The sequence below is a fragment of the Rhinopithecus bieti genome, unplaced genomic scaffold (genome assembly GCF_001698545.2).
Source record: "Rhinopithecus bieti isolate Rb0 unplaced genomic scaffold, ASM169854v2 scaffold_13348, whole genome shotgun sequence".
Lineage (NCBI taxonomy): Eukaryota > Metazoa > Chordata > Mammalia > Primates > Cercopithecidae > Rhinopithecus > Rhinopithecus bieti.
The window spans coordinates 4,150,371-4,173,795 of record NW_016808764.1 but is presented as its reverse complement, the minus strand read 5'-3'; the positions used below and the strand labels follow the sequence as shown (position 1 = coordinate 4,173,795).

At 39.0% G+C, this 23,425-nt stretch overlaps 1 pseudogene; it reads left to right on the top strand.

The window, feature by feature from the left end:
* Positions 1 to 21,982: 21,982 nt before the first annotated feature.
* On the top strand, positions 21,983 to 22,538 carry LOC108538825 (protein tyrosine phosphatase type IVA 1 pseudogene; annotated as a pseudogene).
* Positions 22,539 to 23,425: the final 887 nt, after the last annotated feature.

Below are 23,425 nucleotides of genomic sequence, written 5' to 3'. Positions count from 1 at the left end.
TATTTTTAAATGTTGACAAGTTACTGACAATTTCTCATCAAGTACAAAACAAAGCAAAAAATACCTTGTAGCTGGAGAAGGATTGATTGGGAAGGGGTCAGGGGAATCCTCTCACTGGCCCATGTTTCATGACTAGAAAGTAGAAAGAATTTCCTAGAAATCAGTAATTGGTATGTTGAAGGAAAGTATCCCCATATCGGAACCCTTTGTGAAAACTCATTTTATTAGACATAAACCTTCACGAGGATAAAGACAGCAAATCAAATAAATAAGACCCACCCCTTGGGGGTTACTGTCTAATTTTTATTTGGTGCCTGCTTTTGCTATCCAAAAGTTGTTCCATACATATACAAGTGAGAAAGACCATTTATTTTGACCCACATTTTATGACTTAATCTTCCCCCTGTGCTCTTGTAAATTTACATTTTTATCTGGTATTTGCAATCTTTATGGTGCCATTTTGCCTAGTTTATTTCTCTTGAACTTAAATGCCAAGGCAAAGTAGGCCCCAGCAAAAAGCCTCAGGCACCTGGCACCTGGACATTTTTGTTTCTTGGGTTTTGCCAATTAAATCAAACTCACTCTGAGACTGCCTTAGGAAGAGACAGGCTTAATATCCTGGTTAGCAAACAGAGGAGTTACAGTCACACTTGACTTATAGTCTGTATAAACTACAAATCAGCTGCAATTTGTGGTTTCTACTTCCTAAGACATGGAAATCTTGGGGATATCATAGAGAACATTACTGCCAAGTCCCAGGACTCTAGACTTGCTGGGGGAAAGGGAGGAGGGTAAGAGGTGAATTACATAATTGCTATATGTCCAATTATTCAAGAGGGTACATTTATTTAAGCCCATTCTTGTGGAACATGTTGGATATACAAGTAATTCTGAACCAAAGACATCCAACAATCAATCTTTGGTGAAACATATACTGCAGGTCTGCAGAATGATTACTGTTATTCTGTGTCCTGGTTAAAAAAATTTAACTTAAAACTATCTGTGAACCTTCATTCTACTCGCAAATCAAGTTGGAACTGAATTCTTGGAAGGGGCAAAGAAAGAAAAATAATCTCAGATAAGTTATTTTTAAACTTAGATTAAACGTGTACTATTAATATAGGATAATGTTGCTGCGATTTTGCTGTCTATCATGGTTCTGAATGATGAATATACTCAATCTGCAGAACATAAATATATTTTATTCCTTGTGCTTCCAGAATTTTTGGACATTCCTAAAATATAGTGGTTGAAGGAGAACATATTGAGCATAGTACTTCCTAGTACAACTAGCATGCTATTTAAAAATCAGTTCATTCCACGGTTCCTGATTTTGGACTTCCAGTAGATTATTTTATTTCACTTTCTGGGCCTCCAACTAGAGCAAGATGCAGACAGAGACAACCTTACTTAGGTGAATAGCCAAAGTTATGTTTTGGTTTATTCATGTTTTAATGTAATCTAAATTAAAGATAGATTTTAAGGATCAATGGAGTTAAATTAATAGGTTTATCTCATGAAAAACTAGGAAGACATGGCTACAGTATATTATCATCATATATGAAAGTTCAAGCTGTATAAAAGTGTAATTTATGCTCAAGTGTTGTTGTTTAATCATTTGCTCTTATAGATGTGGATGTAATTCAAAAATACCTAGTACTACTTGTCAGGTATGAAGTGTTTATCCGCAGGAACAGAGAAAAGTCAAGTGGTGTGTATTAGTATTAATAAAATTGAAATCTATATTTCTATATAGGTGATGACCATTCATGCGAGCAATTGAATTAGAAGGTTTCACATTGACATTTTTGTATACTATGCATATTTTCCTTTTTATCTTTTTCAAAATTATTAATGTAAAATTTATTTTTTGTGGTGGGAAGTTCTATGACTTTTAAGATAAATACATTTCTATAACCATCACCAAAAAAGTATATAATAAAAGAGTCTCCACAAATTACTTTTATAACTAAAAGTCGCTACAGTAAATCCAAATGAAAAGTAGGGATTCTCAAGGCCTCTGCACAAGAATGTCCTCTTCCCAGAAACTCCCTGCCACTGTGGCTTCTTTGAGTGGTCCCATCTTTATCAGTGGTCCCAGCCATTTCAGCTGCCAGGCCTGGAAATCTCTCTCCTGACACACACAGGGACAGATCTGTGGGGCACACACAACAGGAAGGCATGCAGTTTAGACATTTTTATTTACCAGTCCTAAATATATTCTCATGACAATAAAGCTATCTCCAGTACTAGTCAGAGTTGGAATCTGATCAGGTAAAAGGTTGTTTTGCCATCACAGGCCGGAGAACCTTGGCTTCTGGCAGGGGAAGCGTTCCAGTCGGAGTTTTCAGCTTCCTTAAGGCATAAGCCTCTGCAGCAGCATTACGTTGATATTATTCTCAACAATTAAAATAATAATCAAAAGAAAATCAAAGTTGTTGCCAAAAAAAATTTATGGAAGTTTAGGGGTTCTTCTTAGAGTAGGAAAACAAGCAATACCCAGAAAGAGGTAGGTGGAAAAGAGGAAGAGGAGGGATGATGGAAGGGTCTGGAGATTGCCTGCCATGTTTCTTCCTTTCCCCAGAGCATATTTTATTTTATTACTTTTTCCGTTTTCATGAGTGGTGACCCAGAGCATATTTCTAAAATGCAGAAGTGTCAGTAATGTTTGGAGATAGGGTTGTCTCTCCATTGAGGCACCAATAGACTCCTGGTGGCCTGTTTCCTTCCGGAGTACATTTCTGTAAGACAGGTGGTATCAGGACAATGAGACCGCAAATGATGCAAAGGGAAGTCTCACCATTCACCCTCACAGCTTTATTTTTGAAAAGTCGCTGCAGGTGACACACTATGAACAACATCCTGATACTGAAATCACAGGCATCAAGGAGCTAAGATCCCAGAGAGACTTCTGACCTTGCTCTATAAGCTGGAAGAGTTTCCAGCTGGGAGAACCAGCTAGAGGAAAGAGCCAATGGAAGTGTTCTCCATTACTCTTCATCCTTCATAGGTATTTTTGTTTATTACCACTGAAAATGCTCAATCAGTCCCCAACTGAGAACAATCTCTACCTTGAGAAGTAAACAGATATTTTCGGGGATAAAGCAAGTGGCTTCCTCATATAAAGAGTTCTGGGTTTTTTAGTTTCATTTTTTCTGGGAGTAACTATTTTCTTGGTTCCTGCCAATTTATGTCTTTTAATTTATTTTTTATTTTTTTTTGAGACAGGGTCTCACTCTGTCACCCAGGCTGGAGTGCAGTAGTGCAATCTTGGCTCACTTCAACCTCCGCCTCCTGGGTTCAAGTGACTCTTCTGCCTCTGGCCTCCCCAGTAACTGGGATTACAGGCACACGTACTGCACCCAGCTAATTTTTGTATTTTTTGGGTAGAGATGGGGTTTCACCAAGTTGGCCAGTCTGGTCTTAAACTGCTGACCTCTAGTGATCTACCTGCCTCAGCCTCCCAAAGTGCTGGGATTACAGGCATGACCCACCGTGCCTTGCCTTTTTAAATTTTTTTTTTTCCCCAGGAATTTTGACCACCTGTGTCACTGTCATTTGAAATTAGTGTCCATAGGACTCCTGCCTGTCTGTGTTTGGAGACAGCTTGTCTGCCCTGTGCAATGTGTCTCCCCAGGTCAAGGCTATGGCTCTGATCCAACCTTGATCATCTGTGTGATCCTACAAGCCTGCTCCAGGTCCCTTGTCCCCCTCACCTGGCACTCTGGGCATTTGCACATATACGAGTATAATCTTTGTTGAACTAAATTAAGCCTTGGCTACTGTCCCTTGCTTTTGGAAGGTTTTGACTTCCCCTGTGTGATTATTGTAGCCAATAAGAAAGTACTGATGCCACTTCTCTTTTTTGTGGGAGAACTGGTATACAAACAGGTGTAAGACTCTGCTTCTCAATTCCCAAACTCTTCATGCAACACAGCAAGATTAAAACACTCCCTTATATACAGTGTCAGGAAGCTTTAAGTGCCCACCTGACATTTTGTACGGTCACATTTTTGCTACATGCACTTCAATGGAGCTGTCCACAGGTACTTACTCTGCTTCACCTGATCACTTATCACTCTCAGTTGTAAAATTTGGCCATCCTATAATATCTGGGGAGAAAGACCCTCTCTGGATTATGTTCCAACAAATAGAAGATATACTCATCTTCATGCGATCTATTGCTTTTAATTGGTTGACTTGAACCTGTTAATTAAAAAATGAGAATATTGTGGAGAATTGAGGATACCTCCATTACCCAACACAACCCTGCTCCCTGCTATCTTTCCTTTAACCTCACTTCATGAGAGAATCCAGCTCTATTATTGTATTCTCCATTAGAAACAAAGTTAGAAATTCAAACACTAGAATTTTCTGAACTTAAAAATGTACTAAGGGAGAAAGGAGAAGCAGATTATATGGCTCTTTACCACAATCATCAAAAACTTGTTTACCAGAGAGGGACACCCCTCAGTGCTCAGCATTAGCACAGAGGACAGGAGTAAATGGGAACCAATGGAAGGTGGCTCACCATTTACACAGGGCACATGAGGGATGTGATTAACACAGCTGGTTACATCAGCCGCAGATACTGCTCTGGGATTACCAGGAAAACATGAAGAACATGGATAGAAGGTTACTGAACAAGGACCAACAAGAAAAACGTCTACCTGTACTGAAGAGAAACCACAGTTCAGACACAGGCGTGCCTGAGCTCAGGGTATATGTGCTCACACATGCCGGTAGACTCTCTATTATATCAATCTTGGTTATTGGTTCCTGAGAGCTGTTCCGGGGTCAAACCTCCAGAATAATTTTTGTTTCTTCAAAAATCAATCATGCATTCTGCCTTCATAATAACCACAGCTCTCCAGATGCAAGATCAGCTGGCTACTGAGGAAGCATGATCCCCAGCCATGATGGGTGTTCAGTGAGAGTGAGAAGCCAGAGGCTCCCTGGTCCTGATGGTAATGAGTAGGAGGATCTATGCCTCAGTCAGGGCTGTATTAGGTAAACTCTAACTCTACTGATACTTTCTCAGAGCTAACTTCCTAAAGCAACAAAACTGTGATGTAACAGACACTCATAAAACATTATGACTACTTTCATCATTCATGTGAAGAAACTGAGGCTCACAGATATTAAATGACTTACTCTAAGTCATATGAATGATTAGTGGCAAAACCAGGGCCAGCTCAGGCCTGGTCAACTTCCAGCCCAATGCTCCATTATCTGGTCTCCAAGCAAAAGGCTATATGCTCAAAGCCTGTATGTCCATAAAATAAATCCCAACGGAAAGCAGCACTAGCCCAGTGCTGAAGAACAGAGAGGGAGGGCTGGTGGCAACTTCCCCTGGGCCCTTGGATGCTACATCTGATTTTTCTTTCCAGGATCATGGCTTCGCATTTCACCCAACATCATAATTTACCAGGAAGAAAACACTGCTGAGGTTGCATCATAATCTTTAGGCCTTGGTCCCTGGAAGCTGCTCTCATTTCAACCACTTCATGCAGTACTTCTTCTTAGTTTAGCTCAGTCTGATGTAGGCTGGAAGCTGACACAGTGAGAGAAAGGACTTGCTCTTCCACGCCAAATGGTTAAAGTGTTCATTCCATGAATTGGAAAATGAGCCTGGTGCAAAAGAAACCACCTATCTTAGGTTCTAGTTGGAGAGAAGTGTGTTGCATCCAAGCTATGTGGACCATAAAGACACATGTACAGTATTTCTGCCAAAAAATTCGCAGGGCCATAGTACTTATCAGGAAATAGTTTTTTTCTTGTTTTTCTCCTCCTCCAGATTCTCCTTCTCCTACTCCTCCACATCTTTCTTCTTCCTCCTTTACTCTTCCTTCTTTTCCTTTTTGGCAGTTTGTCCCCTTCATACAGAATATTTATAAAAATATTTTAAAGCATTTTGCCCTGCCACACAAATAATCATGAACAAACAAAACAAAACACCATGGGACAGATTTCTATAAATATTTTAAAAGGGGTCTGACATGGTTAGCCTTTGTATCCCCACCCAAATCTCATCTTGAATTGTAATCCCCATTATCCCCATAGTCCCCATGTGTCAAAGGAGAGACCAGGTAGAGGTAATTGAATCATGGAGGTGGTTTCCCCCATGCTGTTCTCGTGATAGTGAGTTCTCACGAGATCTGATGGTTTTACATGGGGCTGTTCCCACTTCACTCAACTCTTCTCCTTCCTGCTACCATGTGAAGGTGCCTTGCTTACCCCTTTCCATTTGCCATGATTGTAAATTTCCGGAGGCTTCCCTAGCCATGCTGAATTGTGAATCAATTAAACCTCTTCCTTTATAAATTACCCAGTCTCAGGCAGTTCTTTATAGCATGATGAAAATAAATGGACTGATACAGGGACTTAGTGAAGAGAGATATGTCTTGGATATGAGCCCATAGTAAATTAGAGCATATGGAAGATTTTGCCGTGGGTAAACTAATTTAAGGAACATGAAATCACACCAACTAAGACGTTATGAGTACCCTTTGTGACAGACACTCTGCTAAATATTTGGATTCTATTACTACACGTCTTCCTGACAACAACTCTATGAAGTAGATATGATTATTATGCTCACTTCGCAAAGAAGGATACCAAAGCACATTTAGCTATGATTTGTCTAAGGTTACATCGCACGAAGCAGAGCCAGGTTTCAAACTCAAGCAACTTCAGTACAACCACACCACACTGAAGGTTATTTGGTTATTTGCCAAACCAGGAATTAGTGCTCAAAAGGAGAATTACCTGATTTGCTCAAAATCAACCTCCAAATATGTGACAGTTAGGATAAAACCCTAATCTAAGGCTTGTCTGATGCTCTTTCCATAGCATAAGAAGAGATCCCAGACACAAAGCTCATGTTATTCCAAAGTGCTGATTCATATATATGGGTCAGGGATGAACGGAGAACCATAGATTTGCCCCACTGGTCATCATAAAAACTTCTTACTAAAGACACTGTCTTAAAGCACTTTTTTGGATTAAAAACAATTCATAGAGATTCAACCTCAAAGCACCATGCACTTAGCGTGGTCCAGGATTTCCTTGTGCCAGTGGCTCTTATATTTTATGACATCTTCAATATCTACCCAGGAAATGGGTAGTACATATTCCTTTTTTACAGACGGAAAGAGAGGAGCTCTTAGAAGTTAAGTGACTGATTGCAGGTCACAGAACTAGTACACAGCCACCAAGGTCTGGGGCCAGGTCTTCTGACTCCTGGTTCCAGATTCTCCTGTTCAATCTAGGACATATTGGAAACACGCTATGCCAGTGAAGAGAGTGTGTGTGAGATACCTCAAAAAATAGAGTCTTCAGTTGGGAAACTGGCTTTGAAAGATTAGAGATTTTATAATCTGGTGTAAATGCTGCCCAGCAAACAGTCCTTAACCTCATCTCCATCACAGAATAGAAAGTTCTAGAATCAAGACAAAGACTAAACCTGTTTAAACTTGAATCTCAACCACCTTGACCTTAACCGAATGCTTTTGTAATTTCTATAAATGTCTTACCCTTTAATAATTAATTACATAGACCTCATAAACAGATAAACCTGACTCCACACTAACAAGCTACTTTACTGACCTTCATATAATTTTACTGTTTCTTACAAACTGGTTTTTACAAGAGTAGTGCTCTCCTTAACAAAGCAAAGTGAGCTCTGAGGTTTTGCCTCCACCTTGCCTTCTGTAAGCCGTGAGGAGAAGAGGAAGTATACCAAAAATGAAAAATCAGGTCACCTGAAATACACCAACTCTTTCCAAAAAGGGTTCCAAAATTGTTTTTAAGTCAAAATAAGCCCCTCTTTTAAAAGAGACAAAATTTTTTAAAAAATGAAATTGAGGGCAAACAGCAGAGCGTGGCACAGAGTGGTAGAAATGAACTTGACCAGTCTCTGATATATAGATTCTTTGCCTTTGATGGTAGTTTGTTTTATGGAAGATACTGTCCCTCAAACTATCCTCTAGGCACTTGTAGCTGCAAGTCCTGGTAAAACAAAACTGTTTTGGACAAAGTAGACTAGAGCTACAAGCCAACTCCTGGTTTTGTGAAGCAGAGGGACTTACTGGCACTATTTTGCTATCATGTACAACATCTACACCCATGCTCCCTGCAAGCGGTATTTTTTTGTATTTTGATATAATTTAGATTTGAACAAATGCTCATGAAATAACCTAAACAGCCTTAATATTTTTAGTTGAGGCGATTACTATTAATACCAGAAGTCCATCCATCCACTCAGTGACAAAGCTGTACTTTCCAAGTTCTTTTTTCCTACCTTCTTGCTCTTTCTCTTTTACTGGTTTTCATATCAAGACCCATTTCCAAACCTAAATTCTTCTACGAGAACTTATCATGAAAGATGACTGTGAAAAAGCAAGATGTGGGAGAATATTATGCAATTCAACAGGTCATCTATGCTTGTTCTCTCATTTATTTAACCAAACTTGAATAAATGAATCACTCTTCATAAGAGCCCAGGACAGTCACAGGAATGAGGAACAGACTGAGGGTTGATAGGCTGAAGTAGAAGCCATTAAAATGGCTCCCATAAGCCTACTTTATTTAACCCAAAATAACTGCCCAATGGGAAATAAGTGTTCATGTCAAACAGTGATTTGTGGAAACAGAAAACCATGGGTGGTATTTCAAAAGCATAGTGGAGTCGTACTGCAGCCTTGGTTCACTTTCTTTTACTGAGCAACTGAGTTGATGAGATCCATCTCATTTGGGGACAGAGCCTCACAGACAGACCTAAGAAACATAATTAAACTTAATTCAGCTATTCTTACTTTTCTACTCTTCAAAGAATCGTTCAACTTATCTCCCCAACCAGATGGTGAGCTCAAGGGAGAGACTACTAACATGTATTTCTTTATGTCTCTATCAATATGTGCCTAGATCAAATCAAAGACAAAAGAAAGTTGGAATTACTTTTAATAAAAAGAGGCAAGCTAAATTATCTTGGGGACTGGGAACAAAGAACCAGGATTGCAAATCAGTTCCACATGTTTCTGGCAGTCTCGGGCTCTAGCCAGAGTCTCCAGCTCATTCCTTCAGCCCTGACTCCATCGATGTATCTAATTATGTTTCTAGGCCACTAGACAAAAAAGATGTATATTAGTTTCTCACTTTGAGAGATAGATGGAGTGATAGAATAATGGAATGATTTTATTCTGCTGAAAAGAAAATGAGCCACAGTTACTTTCATGTAAGAATACATTTTCTCAAACATTAAAAAGCACTTTCAAATGTGCTCCAACTTCCCCTTGTATGTCCAAGACAATGTCACTGAGTGGTCTGAGTAGTATCACAAAAGACTGAAGAAATAGAAAACATGTATCCTAAAATATTAACTCGAGTACACATTAAAATAAGTTTAACTAACGACATTAAAATAAAATAGTACATCAAAGTGCATTATGCTCCCACCCAAAATCACTTCACACACCATGGCATTACACCTACCACCCTTGGAAAACACTGAGATTCATGATTTCTAAAGGTCATTGGCTCTGAATTCTCAGGTTCTCTCACCTCTCAATAAGAATTTAGCCCAATGGACTCGTTCAGGTAAAACAGCTGCTGTAATCTTTCTGGGAATCGAACTAACTAGACACTCTGTTCTGGGGTTTCAAAGACAAGGCCAGATACTGCACGAGCTGAAAAGCTTATGGATGCATTAACAGTCACCATAGGAGGACGGGGAGTATAGGAAGTGACCACAGAGGAGATGCTGAATTTGAGGATGGCTTCACTCATGGCATAGCTGGCCCTTCCACTTTTCCCTTAGGAAGAGATCCGCACATCAGGCTTTTGAATAGCTCGTCACGGTGCTTGCAAAGACCACTGAATTTTGTATATGGTTGTCAGGCAAAGGCAATCAAGAGGAGGTATTATATAACTGCACTTCCCAATATGCTAGCCACTGATTACACATGGCTATTAATAATTAAATTCAAAATAATTAAAATTAAGTAAAACTAAAACTGCAATTACTCTGTTGCACTAGTCAGATTTCAAATGATCAATAGCCACGGTGGCTAGAAGCTATTGTGTTGGCAGAGTAGAGGATATGTCCATCAATGCAGAAAGTTCTATTGAACAGGATTTCTCTATAGCCTGTATTGATAAATGGTCTGCAGAGGATCCACAGATTGGGAGAGAATCCAGTCACATAAGAAGGTGCAGTCAAGCTAAAATTGCATGCAGGCTCATGCACACACACAAACAGATATGACTTCTGTAGCCTGAGATCTCTATTTCTGTGATTATCAAAGTAGATCCAGAGTAAAGGTATTGTTTTCTTCCTCCTCAGTTGTTTCCCCAACTCCTGATCCCTTACTTATATTTGTATTATCCAAAATTTGCTGTAACAAATAAGGTCGGATGTGATAAGTAAGTTGCTGACAATTATGGGCAGGAAGATTGTTTAGGAAATGCTAATAAAAAGGTTTTGTTTGTTTTGTTTTGTTTTTACCTAAAACCTTATCTTCCTTCTACTTTACTTGAAACCAACAATGTCAATAAGTCTGAGAGCAACATTGCACAGATCACCAGCTCCATCCAAAAGTGTGAAAAGTCGAAGACACAGTCCATCAAGATTAGATGATAAATATTCATTGAGTATTTGGATTATTACAAATACGTTTGGGTTCCCGTTATCAGTTTCCTTGACTTCAGGACAACTGCAGCCTCTAAGTTTAGAAGCCACTGTGCTAGGTAAACCCCAATATCCCTTCACTTTACACATGACAAAATTCAGGAAAGTTTGGTTTTCGCCATTATATTAAGAACGTTTAAAATCATTTAATTAAATAAATTCAGAGAAAACTGTTATATGTATTTTACAAAGTACATTCTAACAATTACACAGTGAAATAGGTTTTTTCGTTCCCAAAGGAGTTTTTAGCAGTGAACTAAAGAAATTGTCATCAACTGAATCCAGTAATTCAGCTGCTTGTTCAGTCAGACACTACTATCCACAGGAGCAATACGGGGTTTCAGTAGAAGGATAAGAAGGGTAAGTGCACACCGTGTATAGACTCTCATGGAAAGTATTCTTCTGGACCTTCGTTGACAATGACAATCCTGAAGGCTTCAAGCATCTACCATAGATCGAGCTCCCCCATAGTTCATGTATCTATGTATTTACTGCTTCCCAGGAATAAGCTCATGTTATTAAACATCAATTGTACATCAATTATCAATGACAGATTTTAAAGTGGGTTATTAACAAAAGAGTTAACTTTTATTGACCACATACTATATCTTATGTGGTTTTGTGCTAAGCGTTTTATCTGAATGTCTCATTTTATGTTCACAACCACCCTAGAGACAGACACTATTATTCATCACATTTTAGACTCCAGAGAACTGAGACTTAGAAATACAGCTGACCTTCAAACAATGTGGGGGTTAGGGAAACCGATTGCCTGTATAGTCAAAAATACACATACAACTTTTGACTCTCTGAAAATGTAACTATAAATAGCCTACTGTTGAATGGAAGCCTTACCAATAACAATCAACTAGCACACATTTTGTATGTTATAATATTACATATTTTACTTTTACAATAAAGCCAGAGAAAAAATGTTATTAAGAAATTCATAGAAAAGATAAAATGTATTTACAGTGCTATACTGTATTTATTGATCACGTTGAAGTCCACATATTTTGTTTATGAGATGAATCACCTATCTGAAATGGCGGGAAACCACAGCTGCAGACTGCAATCTATGGTACACATCAAGCAATTTAACTTCTTTTTTCTTTTTTGTAATGTTATGACTTTCATCAGTTTCTTGGGAGCTTTTCCAACAACACTAGTGGCACTTTGTATGAGTCCCATGGTGTTAGTCAAGGTTTATAGTGCTGTGCCAAACAGGATGACAAATATGCGAGAATACAATTTGCTGGAAACTGAAACTGCTCAGGGGGGAGATGAAGAGCATCACAGGGCGTTTTAAGAGGATAGTACCAACACTTGAACTCACTGCAACGGCAACAGAAGGTGGCTACAGAATTATTGCAGTTATAATTTATGTATGTAGTTATAATTTAATGCTGTATCTTTATGTTTACTTTTCTCCTCACTGAGAATAGCATCATGCATGGTCTGTGTTTGTGTTAATAAGTTTTGATAAGTTTCAACTTTCTACAATAGATTTGTGTATACTTTATGGTAGTAAATGACAATAATGGATTAGTATCTGCGTATATTTTATATAATCATGACATATCTAACTTTTTCTTAATTTTTTCGGTATTTCTAGTCTGCATGGTTCATCTGTAAGCTTTTCCAAGTCGCTGCAAATCTCAAAAAAAAGCTTTAGTATTTTTTTTTTTTAAATCTGCATATAAGTGCACCAACACAATACAAACCTGTGTTGTTCAAGAGTCAACTGTACTAAAAAATTTGTCCAGGATGAAGTTGTTAGTAGGAGGCTGAGCTAGGATTTTAAACTAGGCTGTCTGATTTCTAAGCCTGAAATGTATATACTCTGTCATAAAACTCTACTTGCTGATAATAGGGTAGCCTAAATGGATACTTTAGTTTATCCAGTGTAGAGGGAAATGAAGTCAGTAATTTGATAATAAGAAATGCTTCATTCCTTTGAGATGGTAACCAAAGGGAGTTGTTTATGAGATAAAAATGAATATCAACCTGGCACAGGTATACATGTGTAACAAACCTGCACGTTGTGCACATGTACCCTAGAACTTAAAGTATAATAAAAAAGAAAAAATATATAGTAATAATATTGAAAAAAATGCATATCACTGAATGCGTGGTTTTTGTTTGTTTCACCAGGAAGTTGCTGAAGAGGCTCAATGATTCTAAGTGACCTCAAATTCCCTGACCCACTAGACCACGAGGAGACCCTTCAAGCTGCCTGTAATGCTTCACTCAGAGATTCCAATTTCTCCCTGAGCAGCTTCAAGCAATCATTTTTATTTCACTCAAATTACTCTAATAATAAAATAAGTTCTTTTTGTATAAATTTTGTATTAATCTGTATACATTTCCTATAAACTGTGTAAGTCTATGAAGATTAAAATATTGAAAGGTAATGATTTAATGTATATAACCACTGTCTTTTATTTGAATTTGTAAACTTTGCTGACAAGTGAGAACAGTATTCAGGAAACCAGTAACACAATAAAATGGACCATCAACCAACTTGACACAATGCACACGCTCTACTGTGTACTTTGATTTGGGCTGCTTGACAAAAAGATGATAAAATCACTCCTGTTCCCCTTTTTAAAAAACAGAAACATATTAAGTAACGGTGGAAAATAAAGATCACAGCCTAGATAATCACATTCTACTGTAAATGAATGAATCACTCACATATATACTTAAATATAAAAAAGCTAATGATGGACTTTTAGGGAAGCTTGACTTCTACATAATATACAAACAGTGAAGTGAGATTAATACAATTATCCCTACACTCTTCTAAACAAGGTAGTTCTTAAAGATCTGGAAGCTCCTTTTGCAGGCAACTCTGGAAGAAAACACATGTGATTTTACTATACTGCAGATATATCTATTTCTACATATCTATGTATCTACATATATAAGTATTTATCTACATATATCATTTATTGATCCCTTAAACTATGACAGATATTCTTTAGATCCCTGAAATATACTGATAAACAATGCAGACTCAGATACCTGTCCTTATGGCAAGGATTTATTGTTTTGTTTTGTTTTCACCTGTATTAGCTTGATAGTAGAGGATGCTTATATCAAGTCAATAAATATTTTCTATATAATGTTTCATACAAATCTATCACACAAAGGACATATTCATGGGTTGTTTTTCAGTATGAAAAATCTATTCTTTACTTTGATTTAAATAAAAGTCACCCTGAATTTTAAAATTCAGGAATTTCTTCGCATAATATGCATATTAACAGTGGGGAAGACACTTCCCCAATTATCTAAGGGTAATGTTACATGTGAAATGTGATATATTATTACTGCTACACTGATGGTACAGATCTATGCATCATCTCTGTTTCTCCAGGATATCCAGTGCATTTCACTTAAATGTCCTTGGTGCTCAACACCTGAAACTTAAAAATCTGATACACTGATTCATACCTGGATGGCACTTCAGATAAGTTCTAGCTTATTTATCTTGATATTATAGAGAATAAAATTGATATCAAGAAATAATGAATGTGTCATGATTACTTGGCTAATTAAATTTACATAGGGAATGAGAACTAGAACCTAAGAACTAGAGAACTAGAACATCCTACATTCCAGCAGAAAACCCTTTCCTTTAATAAAAACAGTACCACTTATTAAGTACCCACGAGTGTAAATGCTTTAGACATATATCTCACATAGTTGGCAAGCCAGGCAGGTGCAATCAACATATTTAAATAAGGAAATCAAAAAGACTTTCTGACCACCACATTGTTAATAAACAGGAATTCTCTGTCTCCTACCAAATATTATGAATTTTCCACTACAGTGTCTTGCTTTCCTTGACACATTCCTTTTCATTGATGAATACTGCCAGAACACTAATTTTATTTATTTAGAAAAGAAAAAATTATGGTCTTGCTGAAAAATTCAAAAACAAAAAATTAAGTTTCACATATATATGTGTGTGTGTATATATAGTGTATATATGTGTATATGTGTGTATATGTGTGTGTGTGTGTGTGTGTGTGGTTTTCTGTTTGTTTTTTTTGAGACGGAGTCTCGCCCTCTCATCCAGGCTGGAGTGTAATGGCGCAATCTCAGCTCACTGCAACCTCCACCTCTCGGGTTCAAATGATTATCCTGCCTAGCCTCCTGAGTAGCTGGGATTACAGGCACAGGCCAGCATGTCCAGGGTTTTATTATTATTATTATTATTTCTTAATTTTTAGTAGAGACAGGGTTTTACCATGTTGGCCAGGCTGGTCTTGAACTTCTGATCTCGTGATCCGCCCACCTTTGCCTCCCAAAATGCTGTGATTACAGGCATGAGCCACCACGCCTGGCCCCTATCTCCTTACTTTTAAAAAGTAGTAAAAAGATCTTATCAAACATCAAGTCAAGTGTTCATATCCGACCTCTCAACAGAATCGCACTTCCTTAATAACTCAGAGAAGTACTCTAACCCAGAAGAACCACAAGTCCTTTAAATGGTCTGCTGAATAACCTCAATGACCATCATGGGTTATCTCGGGCTCAAGGAATTGCCAATTACAGATTCTAGCACAAAAAATAAAGAGATGAACAGGTGAGAGAACCACTAATCACTACCTTAGATAAGAAAGTGATGTGACGGGCACATGTTAAAGTCTTTCTTTTCTACAGAGAGACGAAGTTACCAAACCAAAGATATTCCCTGCTCACACTGTCCACTGGAATTTACCTGACTAAATTATTTAAAATACAAGTTCTTTAATATTCATTTTCCTATATCCTGCATCAAAGCCTGAAAGGCAAGATATTCCCTAGGCTTTGGTGAAAGATCAATTGGAGTTTATTTTTTTATCATTTATACATAATGTTATTTTTATTATTAATAGACTATAATTATTAGAGCAGTGTTAGGTCCACAGTAACATTGAGCAGAAAGGACAGAGAGTTCCCTGTGCCCTTTGCCCTGACACAGCCAGCCTCCCCCGCTGTCAACATCCATACCACTATGGGACATTTGTTACAGTCCATGAACCTACATTTACACATTATGGTGACCAAAAATCTTTGTTTCAACTCTTGCTATTGAATATTCTGTGGGTTTTGAGAAATGAATAATGACATGTATCTACCATTATAGAACCATACAGAATACTTTCACTGCCCTAAAATCCTCTGTGTTCTGTATATGCATCCCTTCCTTCCACCTAACCCCTGACAACTACTGATCTTTTTACTGTTCTGTCTTTTCCATAATGTCGTAGAGTTGAAACCATGCAGTCTGTAGCCTTTGCAGACTGGCGTCTTTCACTTAGCATTTAAGACCCTTCCATATATTTCATGGTTTGATAGCTCATTTAAAAAAAATCACTGGATAATATTACATTTTATGGATTATGTAGATACAATGATACCATAGTTTATAAATCCACTTATTGAAGGATATTTTGGTTGCTTCCAGATTTCTCAAATTATGATTAGAATTCCTATGAAAATTTATGTAAAAGGTTTTGTGTGGGCCGGGTGTGACGGCTTAATGCCTGTAATCACAGCACTTTGGGAGGCCGAGGTGGGCGGATCACCTGAGGTTGGGAGTTCAAGACCTGCCTAACACGGAGAAACCCCATCTCTACTAAATATATGAAAATTAGCCAGGCTTGGTGGTGCATGCCTGTGATCCCAACTACTCAGAGGGCTGAGGCAGGAGAATCGCTTGAACCTGGGAGGCGGAGGTTGCGGTGAGCCCAGATTGCGCCATTGCACTCCAGCCTGGGCAATAAGAGCGAAACTACATCTCAAGAAAATAAAATAAGGTTTTATGTGCACATATGTTTTCAGCTCATTTACATAAATGTTTCATTGGTATGACTGCTGGATCTTACAGTAAGGGTATCTTTAGTTCGTAAGAAACCTCCAATCTGTCTTGCAAAATGACTCTACCATTTTGCATTCCCACCAGTTTTGGCCATACCACACCTTTGCTGGCATTTGGAAGTTGACAGTATTTGGGGTTTTGGCTATTCTAATAGGTGTGTAGTACAGTTCTAGCCAGTGCTCTGCTCTTCACCTCCTCTGGTCTGAATGTTTGTGTCCCTCTCAGATTCATATGTCGAAACCTAGTCACCAAGGTGATGGTATTGGGGACTGGGGAGGCTTTGGGAGATGCTGAGGCCCTAAAGTCAGAGCACTCATGGTGGGATTAGTGCTTTTAGAAAACAAGCCCCAGAGAGCTGTTATACCCCTTTCTACGATGTGAGGACACAGGGGAAAGATGGCTGTCTACAAACCAGGAAATGGGCCCTCACCAGAGACAGAATCTGCCAATGTCTTGATCTTGGACTTTCCCACATCCAGAACTAGCATAAATAAAGTTCTGTTGTTTATAAGTTACTCAGTTGATAGCATGTTGTTCTACCAGCCTGAACAGACCAAGTCAATTTCCTTGGCCACATCACAGGTTTTCTAAACATCGGCTCTCTCTTCCATATAATGAGAATTATAATGCCTACTCCATAAAATAGCTGAAATGAGATAATTTCATTTTTCACCTATTTGCTTTAAAAGATTAAAACACATTCTTAAAGTTGGCCCAGGTTGAACCACTAACAGGAACAGTGAGCTGATGGATGTCAACTCAAAAAAAGAAGCTTCATGGAAAATGATCCAAGAGCTGTGCTTTTTCATATAGATAGCACTAAAAATATAACAACATTAAGACGAGTCAAAGAAAAAAATTGGAGATGGCTCCTTTTGATAACCATTTCTCATAAATCATTGCCAATGAGAAACATCTGTTACCCTTCATCAAAGAAGTTTTATAAACATTCATTCATTAAAATAAAATATACACACACACAATGTATATATGATACATAATTTCCTATGAAACCAGACCAGAAAAAGAGAGCTGGGGAAATTAAATACCTTTGTTTTCGAAGACTTGGGCAGTAACTATTTTTCTCCACCCTCAATCTATATGTAAATACTGAAAAAGCAACCTGTTTGTGTCTATGTTGGGTACAATGTAGAGTGAAATATGTTAGGGTACTCAAATGTTTAGCAATCACCACCTCAATATTTACTGCATTATTCTAGAATTCTGTGCCAGCCAGTCTCTAAGGTGTAACCCCATAAGCTCCATTACACTTATAAGCAACCATATCTGTAGTTGCACTGGATAGGCAAGAAAGGTAGAAGTTATTTTAGACAGTTCTTAATTGGTGTTACTGGTTAGCCAAAGATATACTCTTCTCACTCTTTCAAGAAGTAAACTAGATGAAAGCGGTTTAATGCACAATTCATATTTTACAGCATAAACAATATCATTCATAAGTTATTTGCTTCATAGTCTGGCAACTACATGCTTCTTTTGAAAACCCTCCTTTAAAGTCAGAAACGTTAAGTTATTTAAAGTAGAAAGTTATTCAATCAGTTCAGTAAGATTTAAATTCAAATTGCAGGATTAATTATGGTGGCTACAATGTGAAAACTCAGTAAGTAAGGTGGGAAGTGAGGGCAAAGTCTTCAGTGTCCAAAGGAAAATAATTTTTACTTCATTTATTTTATTACTCTGGAGTTAACCGCTATAAAATCACAGCCCATGTAATGAAGGCTGAATATTAGGGGAAATCCTGGGCACATTCTTATGAAATAAACTTCAATAGTAAATGCCTTATCATGATTTGGCATAATGAAATCTATATCTGCGTACCAAGAATATTCACAAAATGCAAACTATTAATTTTGAATGTCCATGACTGCTATTATTAAAGATCTAGAAACAAGTACAACATGATAATGTGTATCTCTCCTGGAAAGTTTCTGGAAATTAAACGTCATATACAAACATCGTGAAAACTATTAGGCTGGATAACCATCGCATATGACAAACAATAAAATTCTCAGTTTCTTGACTGAGTTTCCAACTTTTATTTTATTTTATTTTTATCCACCCTTACTTTTTATGGTCTCTTGCCTGCTTTATGACAATCTGGAGACCTTTTCACATTTGAAAATAAATGGTCTTGAGCTACTGCCATCCAAGCTGTTGCCTTATTTTGAGGGCAAGTTGATTTCTAAGTTTAGCTCAAACTAAAACACACACACACACACACACACACACACACGAAACAAAAAAACCCACCTCCCTCAAATTCCGGACATACAGAATTTTCTAGAAACCCTAAAACTTTCCTAGTAAGAGCCCAAATTATCAATGTTCACTTTTAACTATCTGCTTTGTTCCCGGCAGAATCCCAGCCTCAAACTCCAGTATCGGCCTCCTGTAATCTAGTAATTTCTTCCCTCTCTCCATAAAGGAAAGGCTAAGAGTTTGTTTTTCTTCTTGCAATAGGGGCGTCATGGGGGCATGGATGGAGGGTGTAGTTGCACTGGGATATCTGACCTACCTAGGACTGCTCACAGTATACACACACACACACACACACACACACACATACACACCACTTCCTACACTGGGTCTTTTAGAAGATGCTGGAGTGCTGGAGTGCCCTGTCCGGAAATACACAGACAAGTTCTTAAAAAAAAAAAAAAAAAAAAAAGGAAAACAAAAAAAAACTCCACAAGGAATACACTAAGGGCATGTATTGCAGATTACCTGTAAATGTAAACTTTTTAATCGTCGAACCCCAGATATTATATTTTAACCCCTTCCCCTTTTGGTGTGATCTTCAGCTTCACACATGGTGGCCAAGGAGTCGGGAAACAGAGATTTGGAGAAAACTATTCAGTGGTGTGGTGTGTAGCATGAAATGGTGAAGCCAGATCCCCTCAGCAGATGAAGGGAAGGGCCGAGCACTTTCCAGTCCTAAGCCCCACCCGCCCCACTTTGAACAGACAGCAACCAACAGCTTTGGAACGTTCCCCCTGCTGGAGGGAAGGCGCGCAGCACTTTCAGTCTGAAGCCCCACACCGCCCCCCCACATTTGAAACCCGACCAACCAACAGGCTTTGAAACGTCCCCTTATCCCCAACCACATGGGAACCTCACAACTCCTGCTGTGCGGGCCAGACCATTGGACAGTGGCTGATTCTGTGCGAAGTGGCCTCCGCTCCGGCACCTGGTCGCGGTGTCTGCGCCCACATCTCCAGCGGGAACCCCGAACTTGGGGCTCAGTCGGGCTGGGAAGCCGCCGCCGGCGCCCACTTTTCCCATCGCGGGGGCAGAGAGCAGCGGAGAGAGGGGTCCCAGGCCTAAGGTAGCGGCGCGTGGCTCTGGGCTGCGGGGTGTTGGGGGCTGGCGCTCAGGACCCCAGCTCCATCCAAGCTGGGCCGTGGTGGGGGCAGGCGGAGGTGGCTCCAGGCAGGTGGCAGCCGCTGGCCCGGGCTGGATTTGTGCCAAGCGCGGGTCTGGACGGAGCCAGCCGCCACCGCGCGGAGGTGGAACTGAGCTGAAGTCACTGGCTGAGCCGGCGCGGGCGCTGGTGGGCGACGCGGGAAGGGGGCCGGCGCTGCCGGGGCTCCGGGCGCTGGAGGCGCAGACGGCGACCTCCCCTTGGCCTCGCAGGGGCTGCCTCCGCCTCTCCCCGCTGCCCACTCGGCGCCCCCACAGCCGCAGGTCCCCCCAGGTGAGTCCGTGCACCCTGCCCGCGGGGGCGGTCGACTCTGGGCTCCTGGAGGGTCGATGTATCGGAGTTGGGAAGGGGCTTTACTCTGCCATCTCATTCCCAACAACTGGACACCTCTACCTGGCTTTTAACTCGGGCTCCGTGTTCTGGCCTGTGGGAAACCCTACAAAGGAAGACCTCAAAAACAATGTTGGATCCTTTGGGCACATGTACACACAACATGCTCAAAAGATGATCTAAGACAACAATTATCACACTCTATGATCGATGAGGTTACAGCTGGTTAGTGGTGAAATCGGGTTGGAAACCAGTCTGATACCTGATTATTTTACACTACTTCTCTTAACTTATAATAGGAGCATGTATTGCAGCTATTTTGAATTTGAATAGCAATTTATTTGACGAAAGAATTCTTCAAACTAATTAAGAATGCTATGCTAGTTTATGCTAAAGGAAAAATATCCATATTCTCCTTTGAAAGTTTTCCATTTTTAGGAGACATTATTTTATTTCAAGAGTACAGTATAGTCTCTCTTCCTTTAATGCTTCTGTATTTATTCAGGTAAATACTACCCTCAGTTTTCTTCCTTCTCATTTTTAGGTTTTTCCCTTCCTTGATGGTTACATGACTTTAGCACAAACATATGTCTCACAATTAGAACAGTGACTTATTGGCTCTCAAAATGCTGCACCTCTTGATACCATTTGATAAGATATCTTCTATTTTAGATTGTTTTATATAAAAAAACGAGAGAAAACTAGAGGAAGAGCAAAGATGCTGGTTCTTTTCACACGCTACCCAGGGAATGACGGTACTGTCCTTTAAAATATTGCCACTCATCAACAAATTCTGGAATGGGCCTGAAACCAATCATTGTATCTCTGCTTAAATTCCAAACTACGGTGGCTTAAGAAGAGCGCTTAAGTTCTCCTATTTATAAATATTTGACTAAGATCCTTTAATCAATTTACAAGGAAGTTGTAAAAGGTAAAACCACTTTATGAACAGCCTGAAAATAAAACATTATTTTCATGCATTATATAACTCATCATCACAGTGTTAAATAGGTTCTGTATTTTTTTCTAAATTAGTAAATGTAACAGGTGCTCTGAAAGATAGGCGGGAAGAAGGAATTACCTGCATTCTTATAAAAAAATAAAATACAGGTCTGGTGCCCCCGCCGCCGCCTGCAATGCCGCCTCCTGCCCTGCAGGCGCCACCACCGCCTATGTCGCCGCCGCCTCGGGACCGGCTGTATGATTAGGCCACAATCTTCAATGAGTAAACATATTGCTCAATTCTGTGGTGTTCTTGGTCACACATTTATGAAGTTTCTGAAGGGCGGTGGAGATTACTGCCAGGCACAGCACGACCTCTATGCAGACAAGTGAACTGTAGAAACTGATTAATACTCCATCAAGAAGCCCCCATAAGAGTGGTTATCCTGGACACAGAAGTGTTGAATTGAAATCCACAGAGCTTTTTACAAGACTTCTGACCTGGGTGGGGTAAACCTCAGAGCACTTCTTTTCTGGTGGCCTCAGTATTATTGGATTAAAGAACTGCTACTGCTTATTAGGAGGTTCATTTCATTTATCATTACTTACAACCTCATACTCAAGCGCTGAGAATTTCAGTGGAGTATACTGAAGTAGACTTTAGTTTCTTTGCATCATTTCTGTATTCCAATTTTTAAAAAATTATTTCATAACCCTATTGAGTGTTTTTTAACTAAATTAACATGGCTCGAATGAACCGCCCAGCTCCTGTGGAAGTCACATACAAGAACATAAGATTTCTTATTACACACAATCCAACCAGTGTGACCTTAAACAAATTTATAGAGGAACTTAAGAAGTATGGAGTTACCACAACAATAAGAGTATGTGAAACAACTTATGACGCTACTCTTGTGGAGAAAGAAGGTATCCATGTTCTTGATTGGCCTTTTGATGATGGTGCACCACCATCCAACCAGCTTGTTGATGACTGGTTAAGCCTTGTAAAAATTAAGTTTCGTGAAGGACCTGGTTGTTGTATTGCTGTTCACTGCGTGGCAGGCCTTGGGAGAGCTCCAGTACTTGTTGCCCTAGCATTAATTAAAGGTGGAATGAAATATGAAGATGCAGTACAATTCATAAGACAAAAGCAGCATGGAGCTTTTAACAGCAAGCAACTTTTGTATTTGGAGAAGTATCGTCCTAAAATGTGGCTGCGTTTCAAAGATTCCAATGGTCATAGAAACAACTGTTGCATTCAATAAAATTGGGATGCCTAGTGCTATTGGAAGTGGAACTTGAGATAGGGCCTAATTTGTTATACATATTAGCCAACATGTTGGCTTAGTGAGTAAGTCTAATGTAGCTTCCATAGGAGTATTGAAAGGCAGTTTTACCAGGCCACAAGCTAGACAGATTTGGCAACCTCTGTATTTGGGTTACAGTCAACCTATTTGGATACTTGGCAAAAGATTCTCGCTGTCAGCATATAAAATGTGCTTGTCATTTGTATCAATTGACCTTTCCCAAAATCATGCAGTATTGAGTTATGACTTGTTTCTATTCCCATGCCAGAATCTTATCAATACATAAGAAATTTAGGAAGATTAGGTGCCAGAATACCCAGCACAATACTTGTATATTTTTGGTACCATACAGAACTAAAATCCCAGGAACTATGAACACTCTAGACCTTGTGTGGTTTATTCCTTCAATCATTTCAAACATTGAAAATAGGGCTTACATGGTTATATGCTCACTTTATGTTTATGTAATTGATAAAATGGTGATGTGTATTAATGTTAGTTCAACCATATATTTATACTGTCTGGGGATGTGTGGTTATAGTTCTGTGGGAGAAATAATTTTGTCAGTGTCCACCAGCTTGTGAAAACTTAGTGCAAGAGCTGAAACATCTAAATGAATAATGACATGCAAAAAATAAAAATAAAATAAAATACAAACAGCAAACAAAACTCACAAAGAACAAGCATGTATATTTGTGTATACTAACCAATATATACAGATACCTGTAATCATTTTATATGCATCTGTATTTATGTTATGCTACATGTGTGTTGATTATGATGTCTCCAATTGTAATCCATAAGCATATGTACTTTTCTAGCCTGCTTTCTTACTTATTGGTAAT